The sequence below is a fragment of the Rhinatrema bivittatum genome, chromosome 2, assembly GCF_901001135.1.
Source record: "Rhinatrema bivittatum chromosome 2, aRhiBiv1.1, whole genome shotgun sequence".
NCBI classification, from domain to species: Eukaryota; Metazoa; Chordata; class Amphibia; order Gymnophiona; family Rhinatrematidae; genus Rhinatrema; species Rhinatrema bivittatum.
In genome coordinates this window covers 701827689-701841565 of record NC_042616.1, presented here as the reverse complement: position 1 = coordinate 701841565, position 13877 = coordinate 701827689, and the positions used below count along the sequence as shown (strand labels likewise).

The following is a 13877-nucleotide window of genomic DNA, read 5'->3' as shown; positions in this document are numbered from 1 at the left end:
TGAAATTCAATAACTTAAGTAATACTTATTATACAAAGTGAGAGGTCAGTGCACATGAAAATGTACAAAAGAAATCACATGATTACAAAAGCCCTTCCTAAAGGAATGGAGAGATATTTTTTTTAAATTTGTGCTCTGGCAAGTTAAATGACTTGTTTAAGATCCTATAGTGAGAGTTTAATCTTATCTATTGCAAATTAAAAAAAAAATGTGGAATAAGTTACCTTTACCCACGTGGAGAAAATGAAAACCTTTCTTGAACCATGGGTCTTATTTACAGCAGTGGTCCTGCCCTGAATTTATTACCGTTCATCATTCCGTCGCTCCTGCTATTTAGCCACACCCACATATATAGCATAATATAAAATTGGGGTGCTTTTTGGAAACAGGACTTTTAGTATTTCACACCCTCTGTTGTTTTTGTAACTTGCGCTACTCATTAGCTCCAGAAAGCTGCCAAGTATCTGAAAATGTGAAAGCTTGGCACCCAGACGCATACTATCTTGTACTCTTATTGGATTTGCCAGTAGCAATGGTAGTTGGTGAATATGCAAAGCTGAAATGTAAAATTCAGTTTGTGTACAGTATAAGCTTAGAACCAAGAATTTTTTTACCAAAATGTTTAGGCAATCTCGAGTGCCTGGTTTCACAAGCATCTAACATGCAGGGCCTGGTGCTAGATGGAGAATACATGGCTGGAACCTGTTCCAGAGCCTCGGCTGAAGAGAACTGTGACAGATGCCAATGGCAGGGCCTAGGCCAATGAGAGTTGCAGAAGCTGCTAGCAGAAGGTCCCTATTGCTGCACCAAAAGGGGGAGGTTTGGGGACATAGGTGACCATGAACTTTACAAAGTCCCAAATTCTCACAACAAAGCAAAACCAAACACATTTTGTCTTATGTCTATTTCTTGTGATACTATATGGGCATTTTGTAACAATAACATTAAAAAAAAAAACTACTAAAAATGGCTTGATGGTGAAAGCTAAAATTATATTAATCCTAATATGGGACTTTCTAAGTCACAGCATCAGAACAATACTCACATGTGCAGCTGAGATTTTCTTTAGTGATCACTAGTAATGCAATTTTCCTGCACCCTGATATTTCCATTTTCAAAGGTGAGATTTTATGGGGCTAATTTGTTTGATTTGAATATATTATCATATTACCATGGTTAGCACTTTGGGTCTCATCTATATAAAAGCTGTATGGCCTTGTCTAATAATAATTATACACTGCACTGCACACAGTTACTCACAATGCTATCTCTGCCCCTACAATGCTTACATTTAAATTTGAGCTCATGGAGGTTAAGTGACACTTTCAAGGTCACACAGTGATTAATTTAATAGAGGAATTCAACTAGGGTTTCCAGAGTTTGCTGCCTTGTATTATTATCCTCTCAGTCTTAAATAACACTTTTATTTAACATATGGTATGCGATAAGTTCTCCACTGCCTCCTCAAATAGTAATAGTTGACCTTAGTTTACTACAGTAAATAGAATTAAAACCTCACTAAAAGTTTACCTTTTAGCTTCTTATAATAAAGCTGGGTATGCAAACTGCTCAGCAGTGACTTAATGGGATATGGTTCAGCTGACTAAGTTTAAGTAAATGTTCTGTCGCAATCTGGATGGCTACATGGCGACTGAAAATTTCCTAAAATCGAGCTGGCTAGAAACATAACCAGCCTTTCCTGCACAGAGGGACAGCCATACAACTTACCTGGCTAGGCTAGCACTGAAAATTTGCACTAGTCTCCCACCCACCATACCCTGCTAGGCTAGTGTGAGAATTTGAGTGGTGAATTTTGAAAGGGGTTAATCTAGCTGTCAACTCTGTAGATAGGGATGAATTTGGGCTTTTTTTTTCTGCCCTGCTCCCTGCAGAAGAGCTCTGATTTCTCACCCTTGCAGACTTCTGGTTTCACAGCTGACTCCAGACCTCCAATTCCTAGTAGTTCTGTACTTTAAATCTAGGCCTGGCAATACTAGCCTGGGGACCCCCTTCTGCCAATCATAATAAAAAGCCAGAGGGAGAGCTTTCCAAGATGGCCACCTGAACGGTTGTGGCGTCAAGAGCTCCCGCTTTTCACAAATTTTCCGCTAAAATCTTTTCTTGTATGATGCCGCACACAAAGCGGAAAGCACGGGTGAGGGGAGGAGAGAATATCTCCACCCCTATGGATCCATCGCAACCCAGAATTGGAAGCTTTTTCGCCGCCGTCCCCCCTTTATTACCGGGTGAGGAGGTCGCTGGGGAGAGCTTTCTTGAGCGGGAAAATATCTCCCCGACTGAAACAACTTTAAGTCCCCGGTCTCCAACAAGACCTGAGCCGCCGGGATACAGCGTGGAGCATAGTAGCGTGAGCGCGGAGGGCCTAGCGAGTGGAAGCTGCAGCGAGGCCGAAACACCGTCGCAAAAGAGAGAAGGACTTACCATACAGGAACTGAAAGACAAGGTGAGCCCTGAAGGGAAGGAGGGTGAGCAGGGGCAAATCCTTGTAGTAAGGGCAAAAACCGCTGTTCCTGAGAACGGAGCTGGCTCAGCATCGGGAGGGGGAGCAGGAACGTGCCCAGAAGGTATGCAGGCGAAAACGTTACTCCCTGAAACTGAGATATCGCTGAACTCTATCTGGAAAGCTCTCCAATCCATAGAGAAAGCTATATTGGGCTTAACTAAAGAAATAATGGAGGTTAAACAACAAGGCAAGAACAATGCAACTGAAATTCAAGTGCAAAAGGAAAAAATTGAGACTTTGGAAAAAAGAGTTTTGGGTATTGAGAAAGTTAATACGGAAATGATTTTGACACAATCAGAGATAAATAATAAGCTTGAAAAAGTAGAAAATGCCTTAAGGTCACACAACTTAAGATTTACAAATTTTCCAGTCTTTAAGAACATTGCTCCGGTTGATTTATTTAAGCTGTATGTGACACAGGTATTGAAGATACCAGAAGAACTCAAGCCTATGATTTCAAAAGCATATTATTTATATTCATCTGATCAAAATCCAGGAACTGCTGAAGACCAAAGTATTCCAGATATGACAACATTATTGAATTCCTCGCAGGATATGACTGTTTCATTTCGTAGACCTTTATTGGTCACTTTCACTTTTCTTATGGACAAAAATAATGTCTTCAAATATTACTTTAGAAGTAATCAAACTTTGTTTTTTGGATTTAAAGTGTATTGTTTTCAAGACATAGTAAAGCAAACCCAATTAAGAAGAAAGGCTTTTCTTGCTTTAAGAGGGGAAGCATTGCAGAAGGGAGCAATTTTCAAACTGCAATTCCCTTGCAAATGCTGCTTGATTTATCAGGGGCAGCGATATATATTTTTTGATCCTTTACAACTGCGTGCCTTTATAGAGGCAAGATCTGGGCCCCCATAAATCCTGATGCTAGGGAGTATAAAATGATGTTGGAGGGACAAGTTCAGGTAGCCATAGAACATTAAAAAATTTTCTAATGGTTTTTGTTCGCTCATTTTTCTTTCAGCTCTCCCAGATTTTTCTTTTATTTCACCACAATACTAATGATGGTAATTGAGTATTGATATTGTTTATTCTCATGATATAAAAGTTGTATTGTATTTGTGGTATATTGCATTAACAAGTGGTTGCTTGTAAATTTGAAAATGGTATAAATAAAGAATTAAAAAAAAAAAAAAAAGCCAGAGGAAAGGAGTTAGCTTCGGTGAAAGTCCTCCCCTTTTGACTCCATAGCCCCTTCCACCAGTCAGATGGCAGATCAGCAGCCCTCGGCCAAGAATCCAAAGCAGCAACCCACCATAGAGGAAATGGTGTGATGTTCCATAGCATTGTCCCTGGGCAGGAGGCAGGCAGCATTTAAAACAGTAACAAGAAGCAGCGAGAAAATGAATGATTGCTCTTGATGACCAGCCCCTGTAGGTAGTGGAGGACATGACATTTAAGTGTCTGCTGCATGTGTTAGCTCACAAGTAAAAAATTCCCTCCATGACAACATTTAGTAGGAAGGTCTTCCCCATCCTGTACAATTAGTGTCATAGTCGAATGCAGGCACAGTTGGCTAAGGCAAAAGGGAGTAGCATGCATTTCACCAGTGATACCTGGAGCAGCACAAACGCTATGCATGCTTACCTCTCCCTCATGACACACTGTTGGGACATGGTTTAAGCAGGGACTGGCAGTAGTTCTGGTGGGGATGGATCATCAGGGTGCAGGTGGGCTTTGCTGCTCACCTAGTTGATGCATAGCCCCCATACCTTGCTATTAGCCATAATGCTGGAGGGTTGGCAACTAAACCAGAGAGACAAGAGGCTTGAGGCAGATTTCTTTGTCACAGACAGTGGTGCAAATATGATAAAGGCGATTGTTGTAGGGGATTTCAATATATCTGCTGCTTTACACACTTTCTGCCCCTGGCAGTGAGGGATGCCCTAGGGTGGGACCCAATGACAACAGGAATCTATTCCTGAAGGACCTTATGGAAAAGTACAGGAAAATAGGCATTTCCATTGAAGCATGAAGGAAGGGCAGCTTCTCTGTGAAAAGCAGGACGAATTATGGATGCCTCATAAGCATCTCATTCAAGATATTGGCAGCTGCTGGGATTCCACCTATAGGATGCTGCAGAGATTAGTGGAACAGCAGTCACCCTTTCATAATCTGTCCCTGGCAACAGAGATAAAAATATAGAAACATGATGGCAGAAAAAGTCCGTATGGCCCATCCAGTCTGCCCATCTGTCCAATTAATTTAGCATTATAATTCTCATCACTTCTTTAGAGATCCCCCTGTATTTATCCCATGCTTTCCTGAATTCAGATATGGTTTTTATATCGATCACTTCCACTGGAAGGCCGTTCCACACATCCAACACCCTCTCTGTAAAGAAATATTTCCTAAGATTACTCCTGAATCTACCTCCTTTCAACCTCATCTCATAACCTCTTGTTCTAGAACCTACTTTCCTTTGTAAAAGGTTCACCTCCTGTGAATGGAAACATTTGAGGTATTTGAAAATCTCTATCATATCTCCCCTTTTTCACCTTTCCTCTAAGGTACACATGTTTAGATCTTTAAATCTATCCCCATATGCGTTAGAACAAAGACCACTGACCATTTTAATAGCTATCCCCTGGACTGAATCCATCCTATGTATTTCCTTTTGAAAGTGTGGTCTCCAGAATTCTACACAGTATTCCAAGTGAGGTCAAACTAGGCACCTATACAAGTGCAATATCACCTTCCTTTTCTTGCTGACCATTCCTCTCCCTATGCAGCCAAGCATCTTCTGGCTTTTATCATCAGTTTATCCACCTGTTTGGCCACCTTAAGATCATCAGATACAATTACCCCCAGATCCAGCTCTTCCTTTGTGCTTAAAAGAATTTCACCTCTAATACCGTACTTTTGCCTTGGGTTTTTACATCCTAAATGCATTAATCTGCATTTTTTAGCATTAAATCTTAGCTGCCAGACCTTAGACCATTCCTTGAGCTTCACTAGAACCCTCCTCATGTTTTCCACTCTTTCCTGGCTGTCCATCCTGTTACAGATTTTGGTATTATCAGCAAAAAGACAAATCTTTCTCAACAACCCTTCCATTATGTTGCTCACAAAATGTTGAAAATACCAGGTCCAAGGATTGATCCATGTGGCAAACTGCTAGTTTTAACCCCCTTCTCAGAGAAAACTCCAGTTTCTAGGGATGTGTAGAGGGACCGCATACGTTACATTGGGTATTGGTGGGGGGCAGATACGTTGCATTCGGCAAGGGAGGGCCCTGATCCGTTCATGTGTTCCATTCTTATTCGTTTCCAGTTTAAAATTTCATTAACATCAACCCCCCACCCTTCTGAACCCCCCAAGACTTGCCAAAACTCCCTGGTGGTCCAGCAGGGGTCCGGGAGCCATCTACTGCACTCACGCCGTCGGCTGCCGGTATTCAAAATGGCACCGATAGCCCCTGTGACATAATAAGGTCAAAGGCTATCGGTGCCATTTTGAATACCGGCAGCCGTCAGCTTGAGTGCAGTAGATGGCTCCCGGACCCCCGCTGGACCACCAGGGAGTTTTGGTAAGTCTTGGACGGGTCAGGAGGGTGGGGGTTTTGTTTAAATTTGCTCCTTTAGACGGCCGAATAATTCGGTGAAGATTTGTTGTATTCGTGGGAATCGCGATACATTTCGCTTCCCCACGAATACAACGAATATGGCCCTATACGTTGCGGATTGCCAATACATTGCAAACGAATGCACACCCCTACCAGTTTCTAACCCAGTCACTCACTAGGATCCATACTAAGGACACACAATTTATATATTTCTTTTGTGTGGAACTGTCAAAGGCCTTTCTGAAATCCAAGTACACTGTCTAGTGCTCTCCCTTGATCCAACTCTCTGGTCATCCAATCAAAGAAATTGATCAGATTCGTCTGACAAGATTTACCTCTGGTAAAACCAATACTGCCTCAGACCCTGCAATCCACTGAATTTCAAAAATCTACAGAACAGAAGAGGAGCACATGGAATACAAAGGGAAACTTTAGCAGCGATTCTATTAGTGTGCTCACCACAGATGTCAAATTTACTAGCCTGTAGTTCCCAGACTTCTTCCTAACTTCCACTTTTATGAATAGGAACTTTTCCAGTCCTCCAGAACCGCTCCCAACTCTAAAGAAGCATTGAAAAGATCTGCCAGCAGAGCTGCCAAGACATCTCTAAGCTCCCTTAGTACTCTTGGATCCCAATTGGCCCCATTGCCTTATCTACTTTAGGTTTAGTTAGCTCCTCACGAACACATTGTTCTGAAAATCGATTGAAGTTTATCTTATTTGTGTTTGTTTTATGTGGTCCTGCTTCAGGCCCTTCCACAGTTAAACATCGAACAGAAATATTTATTAAATAATTTTGCTTTTTCCTCATCAACCTCTACAAGTTCCTCCCCTTTACCTTTGAGTCTCACAATGCCATTTTTGCACTTTCTTCTATCACTACAGCAATCCTGTGAATATCCTCCATTAAGTCTCTATCCATCTCCTCTGTCTGATATGGAGGTCCGTATATTACACCAATATAAATAGATGTACCATTTCTTCTTTCCAGATTAACTCACAGTCCCTCCTCCTTACCTTGTAAGCCCAGCAGTGTTGTTGCTTTAATACTGTTCTTTATATATGTCATACCTCCTCTTTTCCTTCCTACCTGGTCTTTCCTGAATAGATTGTAGTCAGGTATAATTATATCCCAGTCATGGTTTTCTGTGTCTCAGGTCTCTGTGACAGCTCCATGATAGGTGCAGCTCACCCCCTTGGGGCATCATGATTGGGTAGTGATGAGGCTGCTGGTAGAAATCCTGAAGCACTGGCACTGAAGCATGCCATGGAGGATTTGAGTTGCAGAAGTGCCACACTCGAAGGGACCATCACCATATGGAGGAAAAGTTAGAGGCCTCCTGCTACATGAAGTCCAGAAACTGCAACACCTGAATGTTATCCACTTTAATAGTGAGTGGAGGAGTCGCCTACTGGTTAGAGCAATAGACCAGGAGCCAGGGAAATCAGGGTTCAAATCCCACTGTCACTCCTTGAGACATTTGGGCAAGTCACATTACTCTCTGTTGCCTCAGGTACAAAATTAGATTGTAAGCCCTGTGGGGATAACGTAATCTACTTTGAAGTGCCAAAAAGTGAATATAAATTTCTCTTGCTGCGTTTTTGAAAATCTGTTTGCCTTTGCTTGGGTTTCAAGAATTTCCATATGAGTGGCAAGAAGACTGACTGCTCTGCCTGTCTTCCTTGGGGGTCATGCTGTTGTTATGCCTACTTGCCATGCCTATTATGTATCAGCATGGGAGTTTTGGTTCTTCCAAGTGGTTTGCTGCTGGATCTCAGCTTAGTTTTCCAACCATGTTTGTTTGTTGGTTATACTGGCATGTTTTGTCCTCAGAAAAAGTTTTTAAATGCACGTTTCTCCTCCTACCCCACCTCTTTTCTGGTTCTTCTTCTTGTTGAACCCTTTACAATCCCAGCCTAGCTAGCACACTCTGTTTGTTTGGTTATACTGGGGTGTTTTTCCCCAGAAAAAAAAAAAGAAGAAAAATCCAAGTTTCTTCTTCTATGCTATATCTTTTCTGGTTCTCTGACTAACAGGTCAATCCAGTAAAGTGCGGCCGCATTTACCCCGCTCCTAACCCGCTTTCTACTCACTTTCTGGCCGTGTTAGTCCTTCCTGCGATCCACAATCCCCTTTAACCTACTCTTACCGCGTCCTTAAATCCCCGGGTAACCCCTTCCACACGTGGCATGTATATTACATGTAAACGATCGAATTAGCTATTCCCTACCATCTAGTAATGCGTGCCCCGACTATCGCTTTTTTACCCTGCTGTTTTGCCGCGCGTTTAACCTGCTAACTTACCGCCTACCCTTACCCTTGCATTAGAGGCAGGGGTAAGGGTAGGCGGCAAACTTTCCCCCAGCCCCCGCTCACCTGCCGTTATTGTTTAGGCGCTGTATAGCGCTCTATACAGTAAAATGGGTTGCGCGGGCCTAACGCTTCACGGACGCTTCTTAGACGCAGCTTGCATTTGCAAGCTATTTACATACAGGATTGAGCGGTAGGTGAGCTGGACTGTGCGTGCGGCAACTGCGGGTGCGCCGGGCACTAACACAGCTCTTCCTGCCACTCGTTACTGGATTGACCTGTTACTGTTTTGTTGTAAATCTCTAGAATCCCAGTCTAGTTCTCCCATCCTTCTTTTTTCTTGGTTATAATGGGGTTTTTTAGCCTCCAAAAACCCTCAGTCAGAGGAAAACATGCAAGCACAAGGGAAAACATGCACAACAGAGATCTTTTACACGTTCTTAATGTGGTAAACATTTCAATAGGTAGAGGGAAGTAATGCTTTACCAGAAAATCAACAAAGGGAAGAGATTGTGTTCAGCTATAGAATATGGTAAAGTTTTCTTAATAAACCAAACCTCACAAATTACCAGAAAACCTTAAGAACATAAGAAATTGCCATGCTGGGTCAGACCAAGGGTCCATCAAGCCCAGTATCCTGTTTCCAACAGAGGCCAAACCAGGCCACAAGAACCTGGCATTTACCCAAACACTAAAGATCCCATGCTACTGATGCAATTAATAGCAGTTGCTATTCCCTAAGTAAACTTGATTAATAGCTGTTAATGGACTTCTCCTCCAAGAACTTATCCAAACCTTTTTTGAACCCAGCTACACTAACTGCACTAACCACATCCTCTGGCAACAAATTCCAGAGCTTTATTGTGCATTGAGTGAAAAAGAATTTTCTCCGATTAGTCTTAAATGTGCTACTTGCTAACTTCATGGAATGCCCCCTAGTCCTTCTATTATTCGAAAGTGTAAATAACCGAGTCACATCTACTCATTCAAGACCTCTCATGATCTTAAAGACCTCTATCATATCCCCCCTCAGCCGTCTCTTCTCCAAGCTCAACAGCCCTAACCTCTTCAGCCTTTCCTCATAGGGGAGCTGTTCCATCCCCTTTATCAATAATCATTTTGGTTGTCCTTCTCTGTACCTTCTCCATCGCAACTATATCTTTTTTGAGATGCGGCGACCAGAATTGTACACAGTATTCAAGGTGCGGTCTCACCATGAAGCGATATAGAGGCAATGTGACATTTTCCGTTTTATTAACCATTCCCTTCCTAATAATTCCTAACATTCTGTTTGCTTTTTTGACTGCTGCAGCACACTGAGCCGATGATTTTAAAATAGTATCCACTATGATGCCTAGATCTTTTTCCTGGGTGGTTGCTCCTAATATGGAATCTAATATTGTGTAACTACAGCAAGTGTTATTTTTCCCTATATGCATCACCTTGCACTTGTCCACATTAAATTTCATCTGCCATTTGGACGCCCAATCTTCCAGTCTCACAAGGTCCTCCTGCAATTTATCACAATCAGCTTGAGATTTAACTACTCTGCATAATTTTGTATCATCCACAAATTTAAGCATCTCACTCATAATGCCTCTTTCCAGGTCATTTATAAATATATAAAAAGCACCAGTACAGATCCTTGAGGCACTCCACTATTTACCTTTTTCCACTGTGAAAACAGACCATTTTAATCCTACTCTCTGTTTCCTGTCTTTTAACCAGTTTTCAATCCACAAAAGGATATCACCTCCTATCCCATGACTTTTTAGTTTTCTTAGAAGCCTCTCATGAGGAACTTTGTCAAATGCCTTCTGAAAATCCAAATACACCACATCTACCAGTTCATCTTTATCCACATGCTTATTCACCCCTTCATAAAAATGTAGGAGATTTGTGAGGCAAGACTTCCCTTGGGTAAATCCATACTGGCAGCATTCCATTAAACCATGTCTATCTAAATGTTCTGTGATTTTATTCTTTATAACAGTTTCCATGATTTTTCCCGGCATTGAAGTCAGGCTACCGGTCTATAGTTTCCCAGATCTCCCCTGGAACCCTTTTTAAATAGCATGGTTACATTGGCTACCATCCAGTCTTTAAACAATTTTAATGATGCATTACAAATTTTTACTTATAGGTCTGAAATTTCATTTTTTATTTATTTCAGAACCCTGGGATGTATACCATCTGGTCCAGGTGATTTACAACTCTTCAGTTTGTCAATCTGACCTACTACATCTTCCTGATTCACCAGAATTTGGTTCAGTTCAACATCTTTGAAAAACTCCATAACAGGTATCTCCCCAACATCCCCTTCAGTAAACACCAAAGCAAAGAATTTGTTTAGTCTTTCCACAATGGCCTTATCTTCCCTAAGTGCCCCTTTAAGCCCTCGATCATCTAACAGTCCAACCGACTTTCTCACAGGCTTTCTGCTTCGGATATATTTTTAAAAATTTTTATTATGAGTTTTTGCCTCTACGGCCAACTTCTTTTCAAGTTCTCTCTTATCTGTCTTACGTTTAACTTGGCAATGTTTGATTTATCCTATTTTCCTCTGGTTCCTTATTCCAATTTTTGAATGAAAAATCTTTTGGCTAAAATAACCTCCTTTATCTCACTTTTTAACCATGCTGACAATCGCTTGGCCTTCCTTCCACCTGTCTTAATGCATGAAATACATCTGTACTATGCTTCTAAGATCGTATTTTTAAACAATGTCCACACCTGTTGCACACTCTTTACCTTTGTAGCTGCATCTTTCAGGGTTTTTTAAAACTATTTTCCTCATTTTGTCAAAGTTTCCCTTTTGAAAGTTTAGTGCTAGAGCCATGGATTTACTTACTGTCTCCCTTCCTGTCATTAATTGAAATTGGATCATGTTATGATCACTATTGCCAACCTGCTCCACCACTATTACCTCTCTCACCAGATCCTGGTCTCCACTTAGAATTAGATCTAAAATTGCTCCCTCTCTTGTTGGTTCTAGCATGTCATATTTGCCCAGTCAATATTGGGGTAATTGAAATATCCCATTATTACTGCATTTCCAATTTGGGGCTGGATTCATTATTCTTCACAAAATGATGAATCCAGCGAAAAAGGGGGTGGGGTGAAGGGGGATGGGCCTGTGAAAGACTGCAGCTGTTCACACCACGGCGGTGCGATTTTGCTGGCCACAGTGCGGCCGGCTGAAGCCTTTCGTGCGAATAGCGCCACCATGAAAGGTGGTGCTATTCGCCGAGCTACTGCCAGCAATAATGTTCCTCACATTATTGCCAGCAGTGGTGCCACGGCCGACTCCTCCCCCTCCCCACTCCGACTCCTCCCCTCCCCCTAATTTGCTTTATGTCGCATGCGAAAAGACCCTAACACATGCGATAAAGCTTTAGTAAATAACCTCCTTGGTTAGCTTCCCTAATTTTTCTTAGCATTTCACTGTCCATCTCATCATTTTGGCCTGGGGGAGAGTAGTATACCCCTATCACTATACTCTTCCCCAACACATTAAAGGATTTCTACCCATAAAGATTCTATTGTGCATTTAGTCTCTTGCAGGATCTTTATCCTGTTGGACTCTATGCAATCCCGAACATAAAGCACCACTCCACCACCAAGTTGTTCTTCTCTATCATTGCAATATAATTTGTACTCTGGTAAAGAACTATCCCATTGTTTATCCTCCTTCCACCATGTCTCTGAGATGCCAAGTAAGTCTATGGCATCATTTACTGCTATACAATTTCACTCTCCCATCTTACTACTTAGACTTCTGGCATTAGCATACAATCATTTCAAAGTGTGTTTTTTGTTTGTATAAACATTCTTCTTTTCAGTTGTTTGGGATGATTTGGAATCTTTTAGCTCAGGTGATTCTTTACTTATTGATTATATGGGCTACTTTTCTTATTATTGGAGCCTCTCTGTTGAGATGCCCTAACTCTAATGCTTCATTAGTATCCTTTGCAGATACCTCCCTCTGAACCATTCACTGCTGAGTGACTGTCAGCTTTCCCCTTTGTTCTTGTTTAAAACCTGCTCTATCTCCCTTTTAAAGGTTAGCACTAACATCCTGGTTCCACCCTGCTTAAGATGGAGCCCTTCCCTTTGGAAAAGACTCTCCCCTTCCCCAAAAGATTCCCCAGTTCTTTATAAAACTGAATTCCTTTCTTGCACCATAGTCTCATCCATGCATTGAGACTCCGGAGCTCTGCCTGCCTCTAGGGACCTGCACATGGAACAGGGAGCATTTCAGAGAATGCTACCCTGGAGGTTCGGGTTTTCAGCTTTCTATCTAAGAGTCTAAATTTGGCTTCCAGAACCTCCCTCCCACATTTTCCTATGTCGTTGGTGCCACATGCATCACAACAGCTGGCTCCTTCCCAGCATTGTCTACAATCCTTTCTAGGTGATGCATGAGGCCTACCACCTTCGCACCAGGTAGGCATGTTACCAGGCGATCCTCACACCCACCAGCTACCCAGCTAAGTACATTCCTAGTAATCAAATCACCAACTATGACTGCCAACCTAACCCTTCTGTCCTGGGCAGTAGTCCTGGGAGACAAATTCTCAGTGTGAGAGGACAATGCATTACCTGGAGAGCAGGTCCTCGCTAGAGTAACTTTCTTCTGCACCAGGTTGATGCTCTCCAACCAGGAGACCATCCTCCTCCAAATCAGCACCATGGCTGCCAGACTGGAGTTGGGTCTTGGCTTCTATGTCCCTGAAGGTCTCATCTATATACCTTTTCTGTCTGCCTTAGCTCCTCCAGGTCTGCCACTCTAGCTTCCAGGTATTTGATCACTAATTTCCTTCCAAAATGTATTGATTATACCATAGAAAGCAGTGTACAAAATGGACCAAGTTCTTTTTAAGTAGTGCTTCAAAAGCACTGAATATAATTTATTTAGTGCCTCCTCTCTATATATGTCGGGCACTAAATTTGGCATCTTAATATGCAATGGCAGAAAGCTGTGCTCTGTGCCTGGTTACTTTAATGGATACGCTGGTGAGTGAATTCCATGAGCGTTATGAGAAGGGGCACCAAAGCTTGATCCGCACCATCCATTTTACCTAAAGTTTAACATAGAGCATGCAAAGTAATTTCAGTTATTTTTTTAAAGTTGGACTTGACCCAGAAATGATTCAGCTAACACACTACAGATTTTAAATCTTATCTTCAGAAAGTGATTTTAAAAACACAGCAAGAGAAGTAAACACAAGAGATTGTATTTGAAAATCTGTGATTTGTTTTCTAAAATTTTCTTTTTAAAGGGAGGGGGTTGGAGGTTATCAGCTGAAAAACAGTAACAACCAAATCGTATTGCAGCTGGGCAATTACAGACAGTAGACCCTGTGATCTGTGACTCTCAGACATGAACACAGATGCCTTCAAAGTTCTATTTCTCTTCCATATGGAAGTCATTGGTATAGAACAGATGCCTTCATTTT

General features: G+C 41.9%; 1 protein-coding gene across 4 annotated transcripts in view; it reads left to right on the top strand.

Annotated features, from left to right (window-relative positions):
* RUNX1T1 (RUNX1 partner transcriptional co-repressor 1) overlaps positions 1–13877 on the top strand; it is a 360608-nt gene that overhangs the window by 20522 nt on the left and 326209 nt on the right. The window contains exon 2 of one of the 4 annotated variants that reach the window (XM_029591662.1): positions 10592–10719. The exons of the other annotated variants lie outside the window; for them this stretch is intronic. The gene's annotated coding sequence lies outside the window, so the exon portion shown is untranslated. The remainder of the gene's footprint in view (positions 1–10591; positions 10720–13877) is intronic. 4 annotated transcript variants of the gene reach the window in all.